The sequence below is a fragment of the Cynocephalus volans genome, chromosome 15 (genome assembly GCF_027409185.1).
Source record: "Cynocephalus volans isolate mCynVol1 chromosome 15, mCynVol1.pri, whole genome shotgun sequence".
Lineage (NCBI taxonomy): Eukaryota > Metazoa > Chordata > Mammalia > Dermoptera > Cynocephalidae > Cynocephalus > Cynocephalus volans.
The window spans coordinates 19,640,878-19,652,624 of NC_084474.1; the positions used below are offsets into that span (position 1 = coordinate 19,640,878).

Below are 11,747 nucleotides of genomic sequence, written 5' to 3' on the forward strand. Positions count from 1 at the left end.
GGAGAGAACAGACCTAGGGCTGTGGAGTGGGGGAAACGGGGACGGGAGGGAGGTCGGGGATTAAGTGGGTGGGGGACATGGGGTATAATTGCAAATTTTGCTAATGGGCATGCTGATAGTATTGATCTGGCCATCACTTCTTGGGCACAAGTGTGACAGTCAGCTTTATACCCCATGAATATGCATAGCCAATAAAATAAAAATAAAAAAAACTCATTGTCTCGCTGTAACTAGAAATGACTCCAGGTCAGTAATGTTCTAGGGACTAATCTAGGCACTGTTAGAGATTTTAAAACTGAAAAACATAAACATTTTTTTTAATGGAGCATAGAAAACTAATAGTGATGAAAAGTTAAGTCCTTCAATAATTAACAGAAATCATTCTCTTTCAGTTCCTGGCACTTTGGGAGACGCGGGTTACTGTGCAGACATGGCCAAGTCCAAGATCCACACCGCACACAACCCATCCTGGAAATGGCACAGAAATGACATTAAGAAACCTTGATCACAAAGGTATGAATCTCTTAAGGGAGCAGACCCCACGTTCCTGAAGAACGTGCACTTTGCCAAGAAGCACAAGGGCCTGAAGAAAATGCAGGCCAACAATGCCAAGGCCATGACTGCATGTGCTGAGGCTATCAAGGCCCTTGTAAGCCCAAAGAGGTCAAGCCCAATATCCCAACAGCTGCAAGCTTGGTTGACTTGGTTTCTTCACCCACCCCAAGCTCAGGAAGCATGCTCATGCCCATATTGCCAAGGGTCTCAGGCTCTGCTGGCCAAGGCCCAGGATGTGGCTTCAGCCTCAGCTCCAGCCTCAGCTTCAGTTCCAGTTCCAGCTCAGGCTCCCAAAGGTGCCCAGGCCCCCACAATGGCTCCAGAGTAAAGGCCTCTGTCTGCCAATGTGAGGACAGAAGGATTGATGTGACCCCTGGACAGCTGTCTGCATGGGGCTGGTGTTCTGTGCTATTTGTATGAGTAAGGCTGAGGCAGAAAAAATAACAATCATACAAATCAGAGGAGAGAAATGATGTTAGGATAATGCAAACCAAGTGTTTTCATGAAGCAAAGAAGATAGAATTAAAATTTCTCCAGTTTTGCTACATTCTTCAATCGAAAGAGAGAAACTGAAAGGAAAATATAAGATTTCCTTTTAGAAACCATGTTCTAATCGCAAGCAGCAAAGCAGAGGAGAAAGAGAAACACTGACCTGCAAAGTCCTAGGGGATGAAGACTTTAGCAAAAGGACAATAGGCATGGGCATGGGACGTTATTGTAAGCATTTAAATACCAACTGCATCCATTCATTATTTCATTTTTTTTAATCAATAAGTATTTTTTGAGTACCTATTCAGCCTGCAGTGTTATTAAGGTGTTAGAGGCCCAGGGATGAACAAAGGGAGACTTGATGTTTGTTCTCATGAAACATGCACCTGTAAAAATTATGAGAAAGACACAACATACATGTGCAAATATATGTATTTTATATGTACATATGACGTTAAATACTTGAATGAAAATTAACTCTAACACATTTGTTTATAAGTACAAATTTTATAAGTTAGAAAGGAGAGATAGAAAAGAAGATAAAGCTCCTAGAATGTGAAAAAGGAATCTAAAATCTAAGAGGAAGAGTTGGTCCCTTGCCAGTACATTGTTTATGGTCAAACTGCTTGGATGCTCCTCAAATATCTAGGAAGAACTTGATATATTTAAATTTCCTCATATTTAAGAAACATTGTGAATGTGTAAGAGATAATTGCACATTTAATTTTTCTTCTTGCTTTTAACGCAAACTATACCAACCCTTCTTACTAGGTGATCTGGTACTCAATTCCTACCAAAAAATCTGTAGAAATTCTTATTTATTGGACTCCTTAATATACAAAGTGTGTGTTGGTTATTCATCAAGTCCTACTAATTCCATTTCTTAAGTTTCCCTTGAATCCATCCACTTCTTTCCACAGCCATTGTTCTGGAAGAATCACTGGCATTTCATGTCTGGACTGTTGTAAAGCTTCCAATCTGGTTTTCCAAACACTCCCCCTAACTCTGTTTCTATTCTCCACAGAACAGGATGAAAAATGTTTTTAATATTATATCACTATGTAACTCCTCAACTTAAAACTCTTTAAGTCCTGCTCATTTATTTTAATATAAAGTTTACTTATAGACTATGAATAAGTATATTGAACTTCAAGTAGCACATTCCGACTTACTCCAGATATTCACACATACTGGTTCATCCCCTAAAATGTTTTCTTCCTTCTGTTGTTACATGATCCTTTTAGTCTCAAATCAAATTATTTTTCAGTATGTCCTACTGTCTTTCTCTTTAGAACTCATTTGTCTTTTGCATCTCCCACTTATAATGTGTAAAGCCATAAGAGTACATCACTCCACCCTAACAACCAGAAAAACAAAACAAACCAGGCTAATCTATAATGTCATAACTTTTCTTGAACCCTTCAGAAAACTGAGGTTGAAAGGTAATTAAGTGAAATATTTCCAAACAATGATAATTCATCCAAGGAGAAACAGAACACACGAACCGTTTCACCTTGGGCTGAACATACAAAGAAGAGGTGGCTACAAAGAAAAAAAAAAAAAAAAAGGGAGAGAAAAAGTACCACATGGTCCAGCAATTCCACTTCTGGGTATATATCCAAAAGAATTAAAATAGGTTCTTTGAAGGGATATCTGCACTTTTATGTTTATTTCAGCATTATTCACAATAGCCAAGATATGGAAGCAACCTAAATGTCTGTCAACAGATAAATGGATAAAGAAAATGTGTTATCTTTACCCAGTGGAATACTATACAGCCCTAAAAAAGAAGGTAATTCTGTCATTTGCAACAACATGGATGGAACTGGAAGATATTCTGCTAAGTGAAATAAGCCAGGCACAGAAGAAAAATACTGTACGAGCTCACTTACTTCTGAAATCTAAACTGGTAAAGGGCCAAAAAAAATGAATTGCACTGTGTGTGTGTAATGTTGAATACACTCATTATTCTGATTTGAGAATCATATATTGCACACAGATATTGATATTCAATGATGTACCCCACAGATATGTACAACCAATTATGATTCTTTTATTTTAAAAAAATTTATTTACTAATATTATTTTTTTACATTCTAAGATGTTGTTGCAGAGCAGTTGGGCGGGAGGAGAAGAGATCAAGGGGTAATAAAATAGAGTAGGAGGAGTAGGAAGGAGGAGGGGCTTGGTCGAGGCCTGTGGCACCTCCCTCATTCTAGCAGGGGAGACCAAGGGGGTTCCTGTGGCAGCTTGGTGGTCATCGCTGGGCTGGTTGTGGATGTTGGTGGCGTGTGGCTGAGGCTCTTGGACCCCCACCGCCCTGACTAAGTAGCCTGGCAGGGCTTCCAGTCCTCCTAGGTATTATAGGTATTCTTTTGTGGTTTTAGACCCTTAATACTTAATATAAGACTGATCTGTGCATATTTTGTATTTTCTTTCAGTTCTGTGTTGGATTATTTGTTGTTCCCACCACTTAAACTCTGCACTAGAAATAGTTTGTTGTTCTTTGGTTACCTCTAAAATGGGGAACTTCCTGTGGAGACCAGTACTTGAGCCCTCTGGTTGAGCTAAATTGCTGCTTTGCTGTTGTTTCCCTGGGGAAGGCTTTTTGTGCAGCTCAGATTTTAATTGTTGACCTTGGATATACACATCTGGGTCTTATGAGGTCCAGTACACCTGGGATGTGCGGAAACTGTGGTCTGGGCCTGAGTCTCTTCAGCAAACTGCACCCTCTGCAGTTGCATATTCTCCACTGAGTAGTCCTACACTGACTGGGGGGCAGATCAGCTGTCCTTGCTTTGCCTCATTGTTCCCCTGGTGGCCTGTCTCCCCCCCACACCTGCACTCTAAACACTTCCCATGAGATAGGCCACGCACCAGTCCCTTGCAATGACTCACTGGTCTCTGAGTGGCTCCTTTTTTCAGTTGTCTGGGGCCCCTCACTCCTGTGTGGGTCCATGCGAACCCTGTTAGGATCTTGCTGGCCTGGAGACCACCAAGATCCTCTTCTCCCCCGCTGCCTCCAAGCAACTCCATTTGAAGGGCACAGCTGTGGCTTTTGCCAGCTCCTGCTCTGTGCACTGAGCAGCTCCAGCCTGGAAGTGGCCAGGATTCGAAATGGTGGGAGCAGTCCTTTCTTTTTCTAATCATTGCTTCTTCTACCTTCATCAACTCCGTAGGTCCCTCCTCCTCTCCCCCTGAGCTCTGGCAGCCCCAGTTTGGCTGTTGTTGCTTTTTAATAGTTGTAAATTGCTTGATTTGTGGGAGAGAATGATGCTAGTGACTATCTCTTTTGCCATCTTGACCAGAAGGCCAATTATGTTTCAATAAAAGAAGTTAAAAAAATAAAAATGTTGATCTCAAAGAAACAGAGAGTAGAAAGGTGATTATCAGAGACTGGAAGGAAGGGGAAGGAATGGGGAAAGGGCAGATGTTGGTCAAAGGGTACAAAGTTTCAGTGAAGGAGTGAGTTTCGGCAATCCATTGCACTGCATGGTGACCACAGTTATCAATAATGTGTTGTGTATTTCAAAATTGATAGAAGAATGCATTTTAAGTGTCCTCAAGACTAAAAAATGTTAAGTTGGTGAGGTGATATGTATGTTAATTAGCTTGATTTAATCATTATATGATGTATGCATAGACCAAAACATCACCTTGTATCCCATAAATACACACAATTATTTGTTAATTAAAAATAAATTAATAAAAAAGAAAAATTAGCTGTAATTTTCATGCATTCTTTAAGTCCAAAAATGGGTTACCATGATTGTTTAGAATAATGAGAGCCATAGACACAAGAGAAGTTTGTATTGACTCGCAACCTCTTTTCCATGGACCTCCACTGAGTGTTTATGTGCAATACTGAGGGTTGCACAAAATACCAGAGAGTACCCCCCTTCATGGTTTGGGCATGCAGGTAGTGATCAGTTGTCTCTGATATTACCCACTTTCTGCACCCTTAACTAATAAGAAGCAAAAGACTTGAGACATTGGGTGAGAGAACAAGAGATGCAGCAAGGATCTGCTGCTGAGAGGAATAAAAGCAAAAGTTGTGCTTTTCTGGGAGAGAGACAGGGAACCTTCTCACATTCCTCTTCCTGCACAGCTACGAAGTATAGGTTTGATGCCACTGGAGAAGGGGAAGTGAACTCTCAAGACTCATCATAGTGTTTGTCAGTTTTGTGTTGCTATAACAGAATACCTGAGACTGGGTAATTTATAAAGAACAGAGGTATTTTGGCTTATGATTCTGGGGCAGGTGCACCTGGCGTGGGCCTCAGGCTGCTTCTACTCATGACAGAAAGCTGCAGACAGCCAGTGTATACAAGCACATCACATGGTGAGAGGAAGCAAGTGAGAGAGAAGGGAGGTACCAGGGTCTTTTAAAACAACCAGCTCTCAAGGGAACTAATAGAGCGAGAACTCACTCACTACCCCCACCCAGGGAGAGCATTAATCCATTCATGAGGGATCCGCCCCCATGACCCAAACCACTCCCAACACTGCCACATTGAGGATCAGATTTCCGCATGAGTTTCGGGGGGACAATAACATTCAAACTCTATCTGATAGAGTTTGAAAAGATGCTGAGAAGGTCACACCCATAAGGTGCAGGCTCATAGAGCCTGATGAGGTCTGAGGCTTAACCTTGAGACCTATGAACACTCATCTCACCCCTCCTATGATCTAGTGCCAATGATAAGCAACAGCTCACTAGTACCAGAGAAGAGCAAGAGCACAGGGAGTGACTTTGTGGCACAGTCATTCAGGGCCTGCTGAAAACTGAGCACTAAGAGATACCTTCAAGTACACTAGGCCCAAGGTAACAACAAGCCATCATTGGAAGAATTTGAAGTTTATGATGTACTGACACACAACTCAGCTTCTGACTAGATTAACTCAGCTCCTCACACTGATGGCCTAGTAGAAGAGCAGGCATGCCCAGTTTCAGGTGTGAGCATTATTTACTGTAGTCTCCACTGATCTTTTCTCATGATGTCTAGCATTTAATAAAAATTTACAAGACACAAAAAAGTGATGAAATTAACCTGTTGTCAAGAGATAAAGCAATGAAGAGAATCAGACTCAGAAATACACCAGATATTGTAATAATCAGATAGGGACACTAAAATAAATATAGTTAGTATGCTAAAAGACCTAGAGAATCTAATGCATGAAGAGATTAAAAATTCTAGCAATGGAAATGCTGGAAACAAGCTAAGTTAGTTACTTCAAGTATGTGATCCCATAGGTCTGCACTTTGCCTGACATGATACTTATTGTAATGTGATATTTTTACTGGTTAAATTGTCTCTGCTTTGTGAGAATAGAAGTTTTTTACTTATCTTTGTACTCCTACGTGCATCCTGGTAGGTCATAATGTAAAGCTTGGCTCATATTAAGTGATTTATAGATACTTGTGGAGACACATGACCTAATATGAAAGTGATAAATGTACTATTACTTCTTTCATATTGTATTTGGTTGATTTAGTTTAGACTCAAATATGTATGCCACATAAAAATTTGGCCTATAGTTATAATACATTTGACCTTAAAATATACGTAAAGGCAAAAGACAACTGTTTCAATTATTTTTTTTAGAATGATATGGGGTATAAATAGAGAAAAAAAAAACTAAAACAAGTGACACATTTCAGAATTATAAGATAATTACACAAGGTCACATAATACATATGACTTGATAGTTTAGACTAACATAGACTGTCAGTTTTTCTTCTGTAATTCCAGGCTTCACAGCATCCAGAAGCCATCATAATTTTTCTGAGACAATGGCACAGTCACTTATGTGTGTGCAGATCTGCTCCAAATGCTTGACTCACACAAATGTATGCACAAAAACTTGGTGACAGACACAGCAAACGCCGAGGTTAACATATACATTCTGCTTTTCCACTAACAAGTTTGTCTTTAAAAATAGGGAAGTGGTTCTAAGCTAAAGGGATTTAGGAAAGATCTCTTAGTAATTGACAAAGCACAGGAATGCGTTATTTCCCTGGACCATTGGTTCCGAATAGCTTTTTTACTGTAATTGTGGGTTGTAGTCCAGCAATACAAACATCATCTGGGAGCTCGTTAGAATTGCAGAATTTTGGACATTCCTTCAGTCCTAGTGAATGAAAATCTGCATTTTAACAGGATGCTAGGTGATTTGTATATATATTAAAACTTGACACCACCATCTCAGAGGACTCCTTCATTTTTATTTTATGCCAATTATATATGAATTAATGAAGCAACTCATGACTTATCCTATAGCCCGAAGCTGAGCAAAGCTGATGCCATCACAGACATCTTGTTGGTAATTGGAGCAGTGATTTTATTCCATTTTAGATCATCATTGAGCTAGTGTCCAGCAACTCCACAAATGTTTTGAAACAGAATCAAGCCTTAGAACTTTTGTAGGAACAAGATCAAGGGATATGGACTTCTGTTTCTCCTCACAGTCAGAGCACCTGTCTTTGAGTTCTTATGGGCTGAATATGGACTATGTGCTTGCCCAGGAATGAGTGAGCAGGGGTGGTGAGAAGGCCACTGAAGCCACCATATGCTGAAATCTTATTTCTGCTAAATGTGACTGATATTATTCTTTGAACAAGTATTCTTTTAATGAAGTTGGAATTGCTATTTGCTCTTGAGAAACTCATGAAGGAGAAACACGTATATGTACTAGTAGTATGTGTTTGTATGTGTATGTGTGTATACATGTATGTATATTCATACACATATATACATATATGTACATATACATTCTATATTGTGATAGTTAATTTTATGTGTCAACTTGACTGAACCATGGGATGTCCAGATAGTTGGTTAAACATTACTTTGGGGTATATCTGTGAAGGTGCTTCTGGAAGAAATTAGCATTTGAACTGGTGGACTGAAAAAGCAGAGGGCCCTCCCCAGTGTGGGTGGGTGGGCATCCTCCAATCTGCTGAAGGCCTGAGTAGAACAAAAGGTGGAGGGAGGTTACTTCCTCTGCCTGACCGAGCTGGGTCGTCATCAGTCTTCTCTTGCCATTGGTACTCCTGGTTCTCAGGCCTTCAGTCTCATAGTGGAAGCTACACTATTGTCACTCTGGCTCCCAGGCCTTTAAACTACACCACTGACTTTTCTGGGTCTCCAGCTTGCAAGTGTCAAGTAGTGGGATTTCTCAGCTTTTATAATAATGTGAGTCAATACCTCGTAATAAATACAATTATGTATATCTATCTATCTAGCTAGCTATCATTTATCATCTATCTATATCTCCTATTGGTTGTGTTTCTCTGGAGAACCCTGGCTAATGAAAATTCTATACACACACACACACACACACACACACACACACACACACACACACACACACACACACACACATGAATTTACACACACACATATTTATGTACATGCACGTGAGGGTACTTCAAAAAGTTCATGAAAAGTGGAATTAAGTGATAATTTTAATCTTTCCATACATTTTTCAAGACTGTGTGTGTGTGTGTGTGTGTGTGTGTGTGTGTGTGATGCTAGACAAGAGAATAGATCAACCCTTTAATAACTTATCATTAGGTAGAAAATAAAGCTTTTATAATAGAGGCTCCTCCTGGACTAGGAATGAAAACACCATGGCACTGATATTTGAAAATTCAGGCATCTAGGCAGATCAGATAGAGAGTGCAGCACTGGGGACACTATCAAGTTATTCACAATTCATTTGATGGTAGTCATTACTGGTGCCTTTTGGGGGCACAATTGTAGCCTCATTTGTCTTAGTTCATTTGTGCTGCTATAACAAAATACCTGAGGTAACTTATGGAGAGCAGATATTTATTTCTTCCCAGTTCTGGAGGCTGGGAAGTCTGAGACTAAAGCACTGGCACCTGGTGAGGACGTTCTTGCTGTGCCTGCACATGGTGGAAGGCAGAAGGGCAAGAGAGATGGATACCTTTCATCAAGCTCTTTTTAAGAGCATTAATCCCATTCATGAAGGAGGAACCGTCATGGTCTAATCACATCTTAGAGGCCCCACCTCTTAATACTATCACATTGGCAGCAGTGAATTTTGGATGGGACACATTCAAACCATAGTATTCATCTTGTCTGCAAGTGAGTCCTTCAGTCCATCTTTAGACCATAAACTCCAGTGAGGAAAAGGGTAGCTTGATACATAGGCTCAGCTGCACCAGACCTCTGCAAACTATTTCTTCCCTGGCATCACACACTAGAAAATAGAATATTCATTGTTCACATAAAACCATATGCTGCATTGGCACGAATCCCATTACTCAATATTTAAAGCTCTTCTGGCTCCTGTGACGCCTCTTGTCAGAATTCTAAGGATGGAATGTTATGTGTGTACCTAGCCTTAAACATCTGAAATGGTATTTTTCTTTCCTACTATTTCCCTACATGCTTACAATTTATACTTAAATAAAAAAAAAAAAGAAAAAGAAAATAAATATTTCACTTCATAAAACAACCCAGAGAATTCTGGTTTACAGTAGCAACTGCCTTAGAATTATGTAACTAAAAACACAATTGGTAACCTACCTCGGCTTGCTGCTCAGAAACCAACCAAGCATGAAAGTGTGGAAGTAGTTTATTGAACACGCACCCCAACACTGCTTCAGTCATTCTCCTGAGTTCTGTGTAAAACTGCCTTTGGTTTTTGGAGGCAGCCAATGTGCTATGTCAATCTCTTCCAGCCTACTTTCATTTAGACCGCAACACCCAGAAAAAGCTGGCATTGAGAGCAGAAATCTCCTGAGTCATTATTTGTGACTTACAAGGTCTCCCAAATAATGCTTTATGTGCAGAAGTATAATCAAGACAAGTCTTGGAAGCAATGCATTTTGGGGATATTTTGCATATACTGTTCAGTGTCAGACATCCAGGCAGTGGGTTTTTATTAGGAGGTCAGCAAAATATAGCTCATGGGCCAAATCCATTTCACTGCCCGTTTTTGTAAATAATGGTTTGGTAGAGCACAGTCGTGCCCATTCATGTGTACATTGTCTGTGGTTGCTTTGTGCTGTAGCAGAGTTGGAGAGCTGCAACAGAAACTGGTGTGTATGCAAATGAAACACCGTAAATCAGCTTCTAGTTAAAGATACTGATTGAGCACAATAAACAGTGTGTCTAAATTTATGGTTGAAACTTCATTAAAATAAAGAAATATTTTAGGGATCAATAGTCCACAGAGACAAAGGACATATGAGTGAAGATGACAGCAACCAAATTTGGTAAGCTGGAAAGTAGAAGATCCAGCAGGAGCTGGTATAATGGATCCGAGAAAACTGAGATCAAAGCAGACAAAGATAAGAAGGAACCAGACCTGCATTACAAAGATAAGGAGGAACCAGACCTACATTGCAGAACCTCAGAAAGGCTCAGGAATTGGCACTCTCAGGTATCTCTGGGAAGGTGAAGCTGAAAGCATGGATGTGAAGAATATTGGACAAAACTGACAACAGCAAGCATTGTCAAGGATCTGAAGCGAAGGGGCAAAGGAACATTTACATAGTCAGCCATCCTTATCTGTGGATTCTGCGTTCATGGATTCAACCAACCACAGATTGAAAATATTTGGGGGAAAAAAAATTCATAACATTCCAAAAAGCAAAACTTGAATTTTCCTCGAGGCAAGTACTGCATTGAATCCACCGTAATGCAGTGGGGTATAGGCATTGTATTAGGTATTATAAGTAATCTAGAGATGATTTAAAGTATAGGGGAGGATGTGTGTAGGTCATATGCAAATACTGTGCTATTATATATAAGGAACTTGAGCATCTGGGGATTTTGGTATCCACTGGGTGCTGGAACCCTGGTGGATACCAAGGGATGACTGTACAACTAATGGGGAGGGTATACTGATAATAACTACTTTGAAAAACAATTTGCCAACACTGAGTCAAGGTGAAGATGCATATACATTATGATCCAGAAATTCCATTTGTGCCTATATCACCTAGAAGTATAAAATATATATACCTGAATACATGAGTAAGAATATTTATAGCAGTGCTGCTTGAAAAAAAAAAAAGAATACAAACAAAATGTCTGTCAATAGAAAAATGGATAAATATACGATATTTTAAAGTATACTTTGAATGACCTAGAGTTACATGCATAAATTTTTCTCAAAAACATTGTGTTGAATGGCCAGCAGCAGAAAAAAAATGTTGAATAGATTTCCATATTTAAACAATAAGCAAGAAACTTTATATGGCTTGCTTGGGCATACACACAGTGAAAGTACTAAATTGAACCAGCCATATGAAATTGTCACTTTTTTAGGTAAAAATGGTTAAATACCAGAAATTTCATAAATGGTTTCTTTGGGACAGCAGGAATTAAAAGAGATGTGGGTAAGGGACTGTTGTTTCTCATATGCATTGTTGAAGTGATTGATTTTTAAATTACATAACTGCATTTGATAAGAATTCTAAAAATCAGTTAAATATCATAATTACTCGAGAGTATACCATTGCTCTTCACAAGTTAAAGCTGATTCAATGTTTAGAAACAGAATATGAAGCTATTCATAGATCATTGATTGCCTTTGGTTTGCATGTGGTTGACTGACGAAACAGTACATATTAGAATGTTGCTCTCTGGGAGAAGTAGGAAGAGAGGCAGTTTTCCCAAACATATTCACATGAGTCAGTCAGAAGTCACTCTTTCCCAGCTTTT

General features: G+C 39.5%; 1 pseudogene; it reads left to right on the forward strand.

Annotated features, from left to right (window-relative positions):
- The first annotated feature begins 430 nt into the window (after window positions 1–430).
- Window positions 431–883, forward strand: LOC134364197 (large ribosomal subunit protein eL29-like; annotated as a pseudogene).
- The last annotated feature ends 10,864 nt before the right edge of the window (window positions 884–11,747 follow it).